This window comes from Dendrobates tinctorius, unplaced genomic scaffold (assembly GCF_039654945.1).
Source record: "Dendrobates tinctorius isolate UK_male_01 unplaced genomic scaffold, ASM3965494v1 ptg000093l, whole genome shotgun sequence".
In the NCBI taxonomy this organism is placed as follows: Eukaryota; Metazoa; Chordata; class Amphibia; order Anura; family Dendrobatidae; genus Dendrobates; species Dendrobates tinctorius.
Window position 1 is genome coordinate 19,066,577 of NW_027361761.1, and position 13,243 is coordinate 19,079,819.

The window sequence follows — 13,243 nt, forward strand, 5'->3', positions numbered from 1 at the left end:
GGTGTCATAGAAGAGATGACCCTTGGTTCCTCAAAAGAAGAAAATGTGACTTCATTGTTCTAAACGTTGACGATGTAGAATGTAACTCTTAGATGAGTATTTGATAAGTTTATGATTTTCTGCGGCATTTCGGCACCCATTATGTAAATTAGCTTACTTGTTTTTTTTATTCATGGCATGTTTGAGTGATTTTTTTTACTTGCGTTTTTTTTTTCTCTCTTTTTGGTATATCATGCTTTCAGTTAACCTGCTTTGTTTTTCATACTTCCTGGTATTTGGCTTCGACAAAACTTAACTGATAAAGTTATGTGCAGATCATATTTAATGTGGTTTTAGTGCATTCCATATCTAATGCAATTCTATGGGGAAAATACGCCTATAAAACTCAGTGTACCCCAAAAGAAACTGATAATAAACACCAAATATAAAAACCAAAATGTAAAAAAAAAGAAAAAGTATAGCAATGTACACCTGAGCTACAGATTCCAAAATGACCCACAACCAACATCCACTGTATTCCTGTGGTTAGAGAATGCGACTGCACCACCAACCAGTGTCATCGAGCATCTCTACACCATCCCATGGAAGTGTTCAGCTTTCCATCAGCCAAATCTTTGAGGGAAAGAGGAGATATCAACCTAGCCAACCACGAGCCTTGGTTGCCTTGAATGACAGCATTCCAAAATTACTGGCATTTCAAATGCTGCAATTCCAGCTGGTGGAGATGGACAGTTTTAAAAAATGATGTCGGTGGCTGTCCCTGATGCAAGTGTACTATTGGAACATGTGTTAAGCACAGCAGGAGGTGTCATCACAAACAGGCGCATCCATCTGTCCCTATACAGAGTGTGTGATACATGTGAGCTGTGTGTGTGTGTGATCCGTGTGAGCTGTGTGTCTGATACGCATGAGCTGTGTGTGTGATACGTGTGAGCTGTGTGTGATACGTGTGAGCTGTGTGTGATACGTGTGAGCTGGGTGTGTGATACGTGTGAGCTGTGTGTGTGATACGTGTGAGCTGTGTGTGATACGTGTGAGCTGTGTGTGATATGTGTGAGCTGTGTGTGTGATACGTGTGAGCTGTGTGTGTGTGTGATACGCGTGAGCTGTGTGTGTGACACGTGTGAGCTGTGTGTGATACGTGTGAGCTGTGTGTGATATGTGTGAGCTGTGTGTGTGATACGTGTGAGCTGTGTGTGTGATACGTGTAAGCTGTGTGTGTGATACGTGTAAGCTGTGTGTAATACGTGTGAGCTGTGTGTGTGATACGTGTAAGCTGTGTGTGCGATACGTGTGAGCTGTGTGTGCGATACGTGTGAGCTGTGTATGTGCGATACGTGTGAGCTGTGTGTGCAATACGTGTGAGGTGTGAGCTGTGTGTGTGATACGTGTGAGCTGTGTGTGTGATACGTGTGAGCTGTGTGTGTGTGATACGTGTGAGCTGTGTGTGTGTGATACGTGTGAGCTGTGTGTGTGTGATACGTGTGAGCTGTGTGTGTGTGTGTGATACGTGTGAGCTGTGTGTGCGATACGTGTGAGCTGTGTGTGCGATACGTGTGAGCTGTGTGAGCTGTGTGTGATACGTGTGAGCTGTGTGTGTGATACGTGTGAGCTGTGTGTGTGTGATATGTGTGAGCTGTGTGTGTGATACGTGTGAGCTGTGTGTGCGATACGTGTGAGCTGTGTGTGTGCGATACATGTGAGCTGTGTGTGTGTGCGATACATGTGAGGTGTGAGCTGTGTGTGTGATACGTGTGAGCTGTGTGTGATACGTGTGAGCTGTGTTTGTGTGTGATACGTGTGAGCTCTGTGTGCGATATGTGTGAGCTGTGTGTGCTATACGTGTGAGCTGTGTGTGCGATACGTGTGAGCTGTGTGTGATACGTGTGAGCTATGTGTGATACGTGTGAGCTGTGTTTGTGTGTGATACGTGTGAGCTCTGTGTGCGATATGTGTGAGCTGTGTGTGCTATACGTGTGAGCTGTGTGTGCGATACGTGTGAGCTGTGTGTGTGCATACGATACGTGTGAGCTGTGTGTGATATGTGTGAGCTGTGTGTGATACATGTGAGCTGTGTGTGATACGTGTGAGCTGTGTGTGTGCGATACGTGTGAGGTGTGAGCTGTGTGTGATACGTGTGAGCTGGGTGTGTGACCCGTGCGAGCTCTGTGTGCGCGATACGTGTGAGTTGTGTGTGTGCAATACGTGTGAGCTGTGTGGGTGTGATACGTGTAAGGTGTGAGCTGTGTGTGTGATACGTGTGAGCTGTGTGTGTGATACGTGTGAGCTGTGTGTGATACGTATGAGCTGTGTGTGATACGTATGAGCTGTGTGTGTATGTGCGATACGTGTGAGCTGTGTGTGTTATACGTGTGAGCTGTGTGTGTGATACGTGTGAGCTGTGTGTGATAGGTGTGAGCTGTGTGTGATACGTGTGAGCTGTGTGTGTGTGTGATACGTGTGAAATGGATGTGTGATACGTGAGAGCTGAGGGTGATACGTGTGAGCTGGGTGTGTGATACGTGCGAGCTGTGTGTGTGCAATACGTGTGTGCTGTGTGTGTGTGCAATACGTGTGAGCTGTGTGTGTGTGACACGTGTGAGCTGTATTTGTGTGTGATACATGTGAGGTGTGAGCTGTATGTGTGATACATGTGAGCTGTGTGTGTGTGATATGAGTGAGCTGTGTGTGTGTGCGATACATGTGAGGTGTGAGCTGTGTGTGTGATACGTGTGAGATGTGTGTGATACGTGTGAGCTGTGTGTGTGATACGTGTGAGCTGTGTGTGATACGTGTGAGGTGTGTGTGTGCGATACGTGTGAGGTGTGAGCTGTGTGTGTGATACGTGTGAGCTGTCTGTGATACGTGTGAGCTGTGTGTGTGATACGTGTGAGCTGTGTGTGTGGTACGTGTGAGCTGTGTGTGTGTGATACGTGTGAGCTGTGTGTGTGCGATACGTGTGAGGTGTGAGCTGTGTGTGATACGTGTGAGCTGGGTGTGTGACCCGTGCGAGCTGTGTGTGCGCAATACGTGTGAGTTGTGTGTGTGCTATACGTGTGAGCTGTGTGTGTGATACGTGTGAGCTGTGTGTGATACGTGTGAGCTATGTGTGATACGTGTGAGCTGTGTTTGTGTGTGATACGTGTGAGCTCTGTGTGCGATATGTGTGAGCTGTGTGTGCTATACGTGTGAGCTGTGTGTGCGATACGTGTGAGCTGTGTGTGTGCATACGATACGTGTGAGCTGTGTGTGATATGTGTGAGCTGTGTGTGATACATGTGAGCTGTGTGTGATACGTGTGAGCTGTGTGTGTGCGATACGTGTGAGGTGTGAGCTGTGTGTGATACGTGTGAGCTGGGTGTGTGACCCGTGCGAGCTCTGTGTGCGCGATACGTGTGAGTTGTGTGTGTGCAATACGTGTGAGCTGTGTGGGTGTGATACGTGTAAGGTGTGAGCTGTGTGTGTGATACGTGTGAACTGTGTGTGTGATACGTGTGAGCTGTGTGTGATACGTATGAGCTGTGTGTGATACGTATGAGCTGTGTGTGTATGTGCGATACGTGTGAGCTGTGTGTGTTATACGTGTGAGCTGTGTGTGTGATACGTGTGAGCTGTGTGTGATAGGTGTGAGCTGTGTGTGATACGTGTGAGCTGTGTGTGTGTGTGATACGTGTGAAATGGATGTGTGATACGTGAGAGCTGAGGGTGATACGTGTGAGCTGGGTGTGTGATACGTGCGAGCTGTGTGTGTGCAATACGTGTGTGCTGTGTGTGTGTGACACGTGTGAGCTGTATTTGTGTGTGATACATGTGAGGTGTGAGCTGTATGTGTGATACATGTGAGCTGTGTGTGTGTGATATGAGTGAGCTGTGTGTGTGTGCGATACATGTGAGGTGTGAGCTGTGTGTGTGATACGTGTGAGATGTGTGTGATACGTGTGAGCTGTGTGTGTGATACGTGTGAGCTGTGTGTGATACGTGTGAGGTGTGTGTGTGCGATACGTGTGAGGTGTGAGCTGTGTGTGTGATACGTGTGAGCTGTCTGTGATACGTGTGAGCTGTGTGTGTGATACGTGTGAGCTGTGTGTGTGGTACGTGTGAGCTGTGTGTGTGTGATACGTGTGAGCTGTGTGTGTGCGATACGTGTGAGGTGTGAGCTGTGTGTGATACGTGTGAGCTGGGTGTGTGACCCGTGCGAGCTGTGTGTGCGCAATACGTGTGAGTTGTGTGTGTGCAATACGTGTGAGCTGTGTGGGTGTGATACGTGTAAGGTGTGAGCTGTGTGTGCGATACGTGTGAGCTGTGTGTGTGATACGTGTGAGCTGTGTGTGATACGTGTGAGCTGTGTGTGATACGTATGAGCTGTGTGTGTATGTGCGATACGTGGGAGCTGTGTGTGTGATACGTGTGAGCTGTGTGTGATACGTATGAGTTGTGTGTGATACGTATGAGCTGTGTGTGTATGTGCGATACGTGTGAGCTGTGTGTGTGATACGTGTGAGCTGTGTGTGTGATACGTGTGAGCTGTGTGTGTGATACGTGTGAGCTGTGTGTGATACGTGTGAGCTGTGTGTGTGTGTGATACGTGTGAAATGGATGTGTGATATGTGAGAGCTGAGGGTGATACATGTGAGCTGGGTGTGTGATACGTGCGAGCTGTGTGTGTGCAATACGTGTGTGCTGTGTGTGTGTGCAATACGTGTGAGCTGTGTGTGTGTGATACGTGTGAGCTGTATTTGTGTGTGATACATGTGAGGTGTGAGCTGTATGTGTGATACATGTGAGCTGTGTGTGTGTGATATGAGTGAGCTGTGTGTGTGTGCGATACGTGTGAGGTGTGAGCTGTGTGTGATACATGTGAGCTGTGTGTGTGATACGTGTGAGCTGTGTGTGTGATACGTGTGAGCTGTGTGTGATACGTGTGAGGTGTGTGTGTGCGATACGTGTGAGGTGTGAGCTGTGTGTGTGATACGTGTGAGCTGTCTGTGATACGTGTGAGCTGTGTGTGTGATACGTGTGAGCTGTGTGTGTGGTACGTGTGAGCTGTGTGCGTGATACGTGTGAGCTGTGTGTGTGCGATACGTGTGAGGTGTGAGCTGTGTGTGATACGTGTGAGGTGTGTGTGTGTGATACGTGTGAGCTGTGGTGTGTGATATGTGTGAGCTGTGTGTGCGATACGTGTAAGCTGTGTGTGTGTGTGTGTTTGTGATACGTGTGAGCTGTGTGTGAGCTACTGTACTTGTGTGAGCTGTGTGGTTCGTGTGTGGTGCCCCTGAGGGTTCAGTTGCTACAGAGGTACTGCACCTCCTCCTGAGGTGTGGTACCCCACCTTCCAGGTAAGTTGGAGGCTCCTAACCACACTCCAACACAACACAGTAGTTCAGCAAAGCCACATTGCGGCTCCCTGCTTGGAGTGTAGCGGAGCACCTTTGGTGGTTCCCTGCTTGGAACACGAAACATGCTGGGAGGCGGGTGGAGTTAGAACGCATAAAGGAGCGGGAAGGTTTAGAATTTCAGTCAGTTCAGAGTCAGTCAGTGGAGCGTGAGCAGAGAAGATACCTGGAAGAGGGACGGAGGAAGGAGATACTGCAGCAGATCTCAGTGACCTGGGTCTGCTGGCACGGGAAAGGAAAGAAGGAGAAGGACATTGAACAGAAACCTGATCTTCCATAAGAAGAAAAGACCAGTACGGGACATAGGAGTAAAGGGAACAGAGGACGTGGGTTAGGAGAGAACCCTGCCAAGAGGTTGTATGGATGCTAATGATCCTGCAGCAGACACCGGTGGAGTAGTGGGCTGTAAATGCACTACTCTCATCTCAGACTTGAGGGCACAACAGCAACATTGATAGTGAGCCGGGACTTAGGAGCAAGGAGTCCCCGAAGCAGGCTACAGCTGTCTGCCGTACAAGGAAAGTTAATAAGAACAGTTGTCAGGAGGAACTCCAGTGTAACTCAGTACTAGGAGTACTTCACACTTAAAGGCGCTATAGAGGAGACGTTCAGAAAGGCACATGTTGGCGAGTGTTTGAAGGGAGCATCCTATCTTGCCTGGAGGTTGACTGAGTCCCTGACCTGGAGGACACGGCACGGAGGCAGGCACCTGTATGCACTACAGACTGTGAGTAAAGCTTTGGAACTACAAGCCCTGGTGTCCTCCAGTTATTCCTGCGCCAACACGCAAGGTACCACTACATCTGGGTACCAGCTTCTACACTGCCTGCACCCCTCCTCTACCCCTACTTCTACACTCCCCTGGAACTACAGCTCCACCTGTGGGGAGCTTCACCATCTTGGCTGCAACACACCACCTGTCCCAGAACATCTGCATGCAGCGTCGGCTTAACATCTTACTTGCCGAACACCACAGGTGGCGTCACGAACTATTCATTTAATCCATCACATTCCACCATTGCAATTCCCCTTTTACTTGGGTGCCCAGGGCCACGGACCGGGTCACCGCTGCTGTGACACATCCTGCTGATACCAGCCTGGTACTGAGTACCCCACAGCCCTGGGAGGGCGACCCATATATGTGTGTGTGAGCTAAAGCAAAAGTTGGCACAACCTGCCAGTGTTCTACGATTTGGGTGAGGACATTCATTGTATGTGGGCTGGTGAATTTTTTTTTTGTGTCAGGGCTGCTTTTTGATCTCAGCCCGGCCCCATGTAAGGAGCAGAGCCGCGTGTGTATGAGGTGTACGGGGCGGAGCCATGTGTGTGTGCGAGGTGTAAGGAGCAGAGCCGCATGAGTACGAGGTGTACGGAGCGGAGCCGTGCGTGTGTACGGAGCAGAGCCGTGCGTGTGTATCAGGTGTACGGAGCGGAGCCGTGCGTGTATACGAGGTGCACGGAGCAGTCGCACATATGTGAGGTGTATGGAGCCACATGTGTGCCAGGTGTACGGAGTGGAACTGCGAGTGTACAAGGTGTATGGAGCAAAGCCGCATGTGTACAAGGTTTACGGAGTGGAGCCATTTGTGTACAAGGTTTACAAAGTGTGGCCACGTGTGTACAAGGTGTACGGAGCAGAGCCGCATGTGTACGAGGTTTACGGAGTGGAGCCATGTGTGTGTGCGAGGTGTACAGAGCGGAGCTGTGTGTGTACGAGGCATAAAAAGTGGAACCGTGTGTTTATGATGTGTGCAGAGCCATACGTGTGCAAGGTGTATAGTGGGGAGCATTCATACCTCCCAGCGGGACAGTCCCGATTTTGAGAGAGATTCTGTCCCACTGCCCCAGCTGGGAACTTACTTTTCCCGCGGACACAGGAGTACACGGCGGACCCCTGCGGAGTACTTTAAAATTTGCACGTGACGTTCTAGCGGAAGTGATGTGCTTGAAGTTGAATAAAAATTAGGTAATTTCGGGAGGAGATCGTGACGGAACCATGGAGGCACTTTAGGGAATGTTTCAGATCCATCACCATGTCCTCCTCCAACAGTGCGGACAGCAGGATCGCCTTGGACTTGGGGTTGCCGGCCATGTAAGCGGATCATGATATGTCCTGCATTGGGAGGCTCAGGTGGGCACTACAGTGGGAGCCGGGCTGCTATAGTATCTTTTTAGAATCTTTCTCTCTCTGTTTCTTTATCTCTCTAATCTTTCTTTTTTTTCTCTCTCTTGTTTTTTTCTTTCTCTCTCTGTTTATTTCCTTCTTTCTTCTTTCTTTCTTTCTTTCTTTCTTTCCCCTCTATCTTTCTCTCTCTCTCGTCTTTCTTTCTTTCCCCTCTTTCTTTCTCTCTTTGTTCTTTCTTTCTTTTTTTCTCTCTCTGTTTTTTTTTCTCTCTGTTCTTTCTTTCTTTTCCTCAGTACCAGTCAGTGTGCCCACAGTACCAGTAGAATAAGAGGGGTAGGAAACTAGGTGGCACTGGTCATATTGAGCCTCTCATACTTTTTACTGGTGTATAATCATATGCCCTGTGCACCCCCATAAAGTGGGCCAGCCCCTGACAACAGAGTACAAACAAATCACTATTACTATCAGTCCAAGTAGACAATTATATACGTAAAGTTAATGATGTCCCTGTGCCAAGCAGTGCGGAGGATCAGAATACACTGAGGAGACCAGAGCAGAGGGGTTTGGGGAGAATTATATGGGGCCCGTTATACTGTATGAAGTAATATATGCCCATTATGCTGTATGAAGTAATATATGGGGACCATTATACTGTATGAAGTAATATATGGTGCCCATTATCCTGTATGAAGTAATATATGGGGTCCATTATACTGTATGAAGTAATATATGGCGCCCATTATACTGTATGAAGTAATATATGGTGCCCATTATACTGTATGAAGTAGTATATGGTGCCCATTATACTGTATGAAGTAATATATGGTGCCCATTATACTGTAGAAAGTAATATATGGTGCCCATTACACTGTAGGAAGTAATATATGGGGCCCATTATACTGTATGAAGTAATATATGCCCATTATGCTGTATGAAGTAATATATGGGGACCATTATACTGTATGAAGTAATATATGGTGCCCATTATCCTGTATGAAGTAATATATGGGGTCCATTATACTGTATGAAGTAATATATGGCGCCCATTATACTGTATGAAGTAATATATGGTGCCCATTATACTGTATGAAGTAGTATATGGTGCCCATTATACTGTATGAAGTAATATATGGTGCCCATTATACTGTAGAAAGTAATATATGGTGCCCATTACACTGTAGGAAGTAATATATGGGGCCCATTATACTGTATGAAGTAATATATGGGGCCCATTATACAGTATTCAGTAATATATGGGGCCCAATATACTGTATGAAGTAATATATGGTGCCCATTATACTGTATGAAGTAATATATGGTGCCCATTATACTGTATGAAGGAATATATGTGGCCCATTATACTGTAGGCAGTGATATATGGTGCCCATTATGCTGTATGAAGTAATATATGGTGCCCATTATGCTGTATGAAGTAATATATGGTGCCCATTATACTGTAGGAAGTAATATATGGTGCCCATTATACTGTATGAAGTAATATATGGGGCCCAATATGCTGTATGAAGTAATATATGGGGCCCATTATACTGTATGGAGCATTACATGGGGCCCATTATACTGTATGAAGTAATATAATGGGGCTCATTATACTGTATGGAGCATTACATGGGGCCCATTATACTGTACGAAATAATATAATGGGGCCCATTATACTGTATGGTGCATTATATGGGGCCCATTATACTGTACGAAGTAATATATGGGGCCCATTATACTGTATGGAGCATTATATGGGGCCCATTATACTGTACGAAGTAATATATGGGGCACATAATACTGTTGGAGCATTATGTGGGGATAGGGGATGACTTTCTGTTTGTTGTGGATCTGACCGCTGGGACCCCCATGATCCTGGGAAACATAGCTTTGAAGAGCACCATGTAAATGGAGCTGTGGTCAATCATACGCACTATGGTGCCATTCACTTGTGGCTCTTCAAATAACTCCTTAAAGAGAGTGATGAGGGGACAACAAAGTATAGCAAAAATTCACTGATCGGGTTTGAGGAGTGTTATAGTTTGTGGGCTGGTGGGATTTGTGTGGCAGGGCTGCATTTCTGTGCCAGTCTGGCCCTGTGTTAGGCCTACCATTGCCATTAATGACCCTTGTTCTGGATACTTCTGCGTTGTTCTTGTATGTGTGTGTGATGGCGCTGACATCCTTGTGTTTGGACACCTTTTTTTTTCTATTTATCTAAATCAAAATGTCCACTACTGTACTATTTTACAGGATAGATATGAGAATTTACTTTGTGTGGGGGGGTGTCATTTTGCTGTTCGCCTCAGGCAGCGGAGAGGCTAGGTTCACCCCTGATCATGGGGGACATGGAATCGGTTATAGCTAAAGAAGACAGACAGAGTAGCGGTTATAGCTAAAAAAGTAGGACAGTGTAATGGTTATAGTTAATGTTACAGAACCACTCAGCACGCAGAATATGTTGTGCAGTTATATGTATATATAATAGGTTCCATGTGAGATGCATGTCCCTAATGTATCAGCAGTGTCCGCCCTCCCCCCACCTTTGTAATTCCCACAGTAAACATCGGCAGGCTCCGGCCACCTGCGGCTTTTGTAATGCATGTCTGGCCTGACGCTTGTCTATTGGCCTGCCCTCTGTATCTGTGTGATATATTCTGTGTCCTGTGAGTAAAGTGTTGTCAGACTGGAAATACATGGAGAAGCAGTGATCTTTTATATGCGCCCATGCACTCAGAGGAATTCCAGCCAGCGTCATTCATTCAGACTCCAGCCAACGCAGAGCGGACCTCCGAAGATACGGGGTGGTACTGAAAGAGGTACCTCAGCTTGAAAGACCCCGTTACAGTTAATAATGGTGGTCAATAGTGATTATAGTTAATAAGGGTGGACAGTGTAAAGGCAATGTTTTGTAGGCGATGTAAGTGTGGAAGAAATGTGCTATAACAGGGACATTGAGGGGGGTCATATTTTGTGCAGGAAGCACAATAAGACACAATTATTTATTTGAAGTCACAGAATGGGGAAATATTTTTATAAGGGGACATTATAAGCATTCTAATGACAATTATTTTTAAGGTCATCGCATTGGGGCATGCTGCAAAAAAGAAAGAAGATGGAAGACTTCAGGGACAAGCTGTGGATGTGAAATCTCATCATGGTGTCTGGAAAAGATGGGTAAGAACAGAGAACAATTTCAATCAGAAAATATGTCATTCTTAAGGTACCTGGATGTAAGTGTTTATTTGTGATATTGGCTATTTCACATCAATACTGGGATTCTGCATGATCTGAAGTCTGATGTTAGCTGTTAACAACAATTCACAGTAATTCCTTACCATTGCTATGGACATACTGGGAGCCGGAGGCTATTTCATTACAATTCATTACTGTGCCAGTCTCGGCAATGTGTTCATGTACTGATGATGGCACTGGTGATGTATTGCTGAACTGTTTGTGGTTTTGGTTATGTTTTCCTGTACTGATGATGGTTCTGGTGATGCATTCATGTAATGGTGGTGTTTATGATGTCGTATTTCTATAATGTGGATGATTGTGATTCTGCTTTCATGTACTAATGTGTGCGCTGACAAATTATTCCTGTAGTGATGGTGGATCTGGTGATGTTTTTATGTACTGATGGTTATTATGGTGATGTATTTATGTATGTGCTCTTGGTGATGTATTCCTGAATGGCTGACAGTTGTGATGATGCATTTCTGTACTGTTAATTGTTCTAGTGATGTATTCATGTAATGTTATTGATTATGATTCTGTACACATGTAGTAATCCAGTATGTCAGTCAAACGGCTATGGGTGTGCTGCCACCATGCAGTTTCATTGATTGACAGTTGTCCTGGACTAGTCCTTTGACCTCAGGCTAGAAAACTAGTGACAAGCAAACTTAGTTTTTAAACATGTCCATTTAACTTTTAAATCTAATACAGGCATCATTAATACAAGTATTGGTAGGCTTCTGGAGCTATTCTAATATATTCCCTGTGTAAATCCTGATGACAAGTTCCATTTAAGATGGACATATAGATAGATAGATAGATAGATAGATAGATAGATAGATAGATAGAAAAAACAGATAGCAGCACAAATTTGAGCAGATTTTGGGTGCAATATTCCTGAATAATGCGGTTGTCTATCTATCCACCTATCTATCTATCTATCTATCTATCTATCTATCTATCCATCTAGTATCTATCTATCTATCTGGAAAAAAAATCAGGCAGCACTCCAGTTAAAGGAAAAATGTGGACTTTAATCCAGCGCCAAGTGGGGCAACGTTTTGACCTCACAGCACGGTCTTTGTCAAGGTGCTTGATAAAGACCGTGCTGTGAGGTCAAAACGTTGCACCACTTGGCGCTGGATTAAAGTCCACATTTTTCCTTTAACTGGAGTGCTGCCTGATTTTTTTCCAGATAGATAGATAGATACTAGATGGATAGATAGATAGATAGATAGATAGATAGATAGATAGATAGATAGATAGATCGGTGGATAGATAGATACTAGTGATGAGAAAGTATACTCGTTGCTCAGGTGACCTCCGAGTATTTTGGCGTGCTCGGAGTTTTAGTTTTCGTCGCCTCAGCTGCATGATTTGTGACTTGTAGACAGGCAGAATACATGTGTGGAATGCCTGTTTGTTAGGGAATTCCCACGTCTTCAGCCTGTCTACAAGTCGCAAATCATGCAGATAAGACGAGGAAAACTAAATCTCCAAGCACGCCAAAATACTCAGAGGACACCCGAGCAACAAGTATACTCGCTCATCACTAATAGATATCTGATCTTGACCTAATCAGGTTAACAATGTATTAACTAGAAATGACCCTGGAGCAAAAAAATCAACAAAAAATTGAGAATGTGACATCTTACCTAGAGTCCTGTGCTGTGGACTGCACAAACAACACAATGATCCAGTCTTCTCTCTTCTATTTTCTGCACACGGAGGATTTTTATACCCTCACCTGTAGCTCCACCCGGTATTTAACCCTCAGGAAGCTGAAAGTAAATGTGTTAGTATTGTAGCACATGTGCCAAACACAGTTCCTGATAATATACTAATGATAGAAATTAATACATAGATAACCAATGGATTTCTAACACTAAAACACTAAGATGCATGAGTGTAAGGGAGGCAGACCAGATATCATTGCGCCCCGAGCTCACACCGGGTCCTAAGAGAACAACTGATGTACTTTGCCCTATTGCATTGTTTCTCAATCACTGGCTCGCTGTCAAGGAACCAAATGAAAGAAACAGGTTTCTAGATATATTAATGGGCCACAACTTAGAGTAAAACGATCCATAAAATCATCAAAGTTATCGTTTTTATTAGGCATTCTTTTTTACACTAATTTGCTAATTTGTCTTCAAAAATGGGGGTAGAGGGTGTTCATTTACACTACAGTATAAATGAGATATGTACAGGGTGGGCCATTTATAAGGTTAAACCTGGGCGGGCCATTTATATGGATGCACCTAAATTAAATGGGAATGGTTGGTGATATCAACTTCCTGTTTGTGCCACATTAGTATATGGGAGGGGGGAAACTTTTCAAGATGGGTAGTGACCATGGAGGCCATTTTGAAGTCGGCCCACATAGGTGTATCCATATAAATGGCCCACCCTCTATATCCGACGGTATACATCGGATTTACAGGATGGGCCATTTATAAGGTTAGACCTGGGTGGACCATTTATATGGATA

The 13,243-nt window shown here is 45.4% G+C and overlaps 1 protein-coding gene across 3 annotated transcripts in view; it reads right to left on the reverse strand.

Moving 5' to 3' along the window:
• The window catches only part of LOC141098594 (cytochrome P450 2C5-like), a 227,412-nt gene that overhangs the window by 158,421 nt on the left and 55,748 nt on the right, over nt 1-13,243 (reverse strand). Inside the window, exons 1-2 of one of the 3 annotated variants that reach the window (XM_073586513.1) lie at nt 12,676-12,694; nt 12,408-12,533 (exon numbers count right to left, since the gene is read on the reverse strand). The gene's annotated coding sequence lies outside the window, so the exon portion shown is untranslated. The other 2 variants (XM_073586512.1, XM_073586514.1) reach the window with 2 other exon arrangements.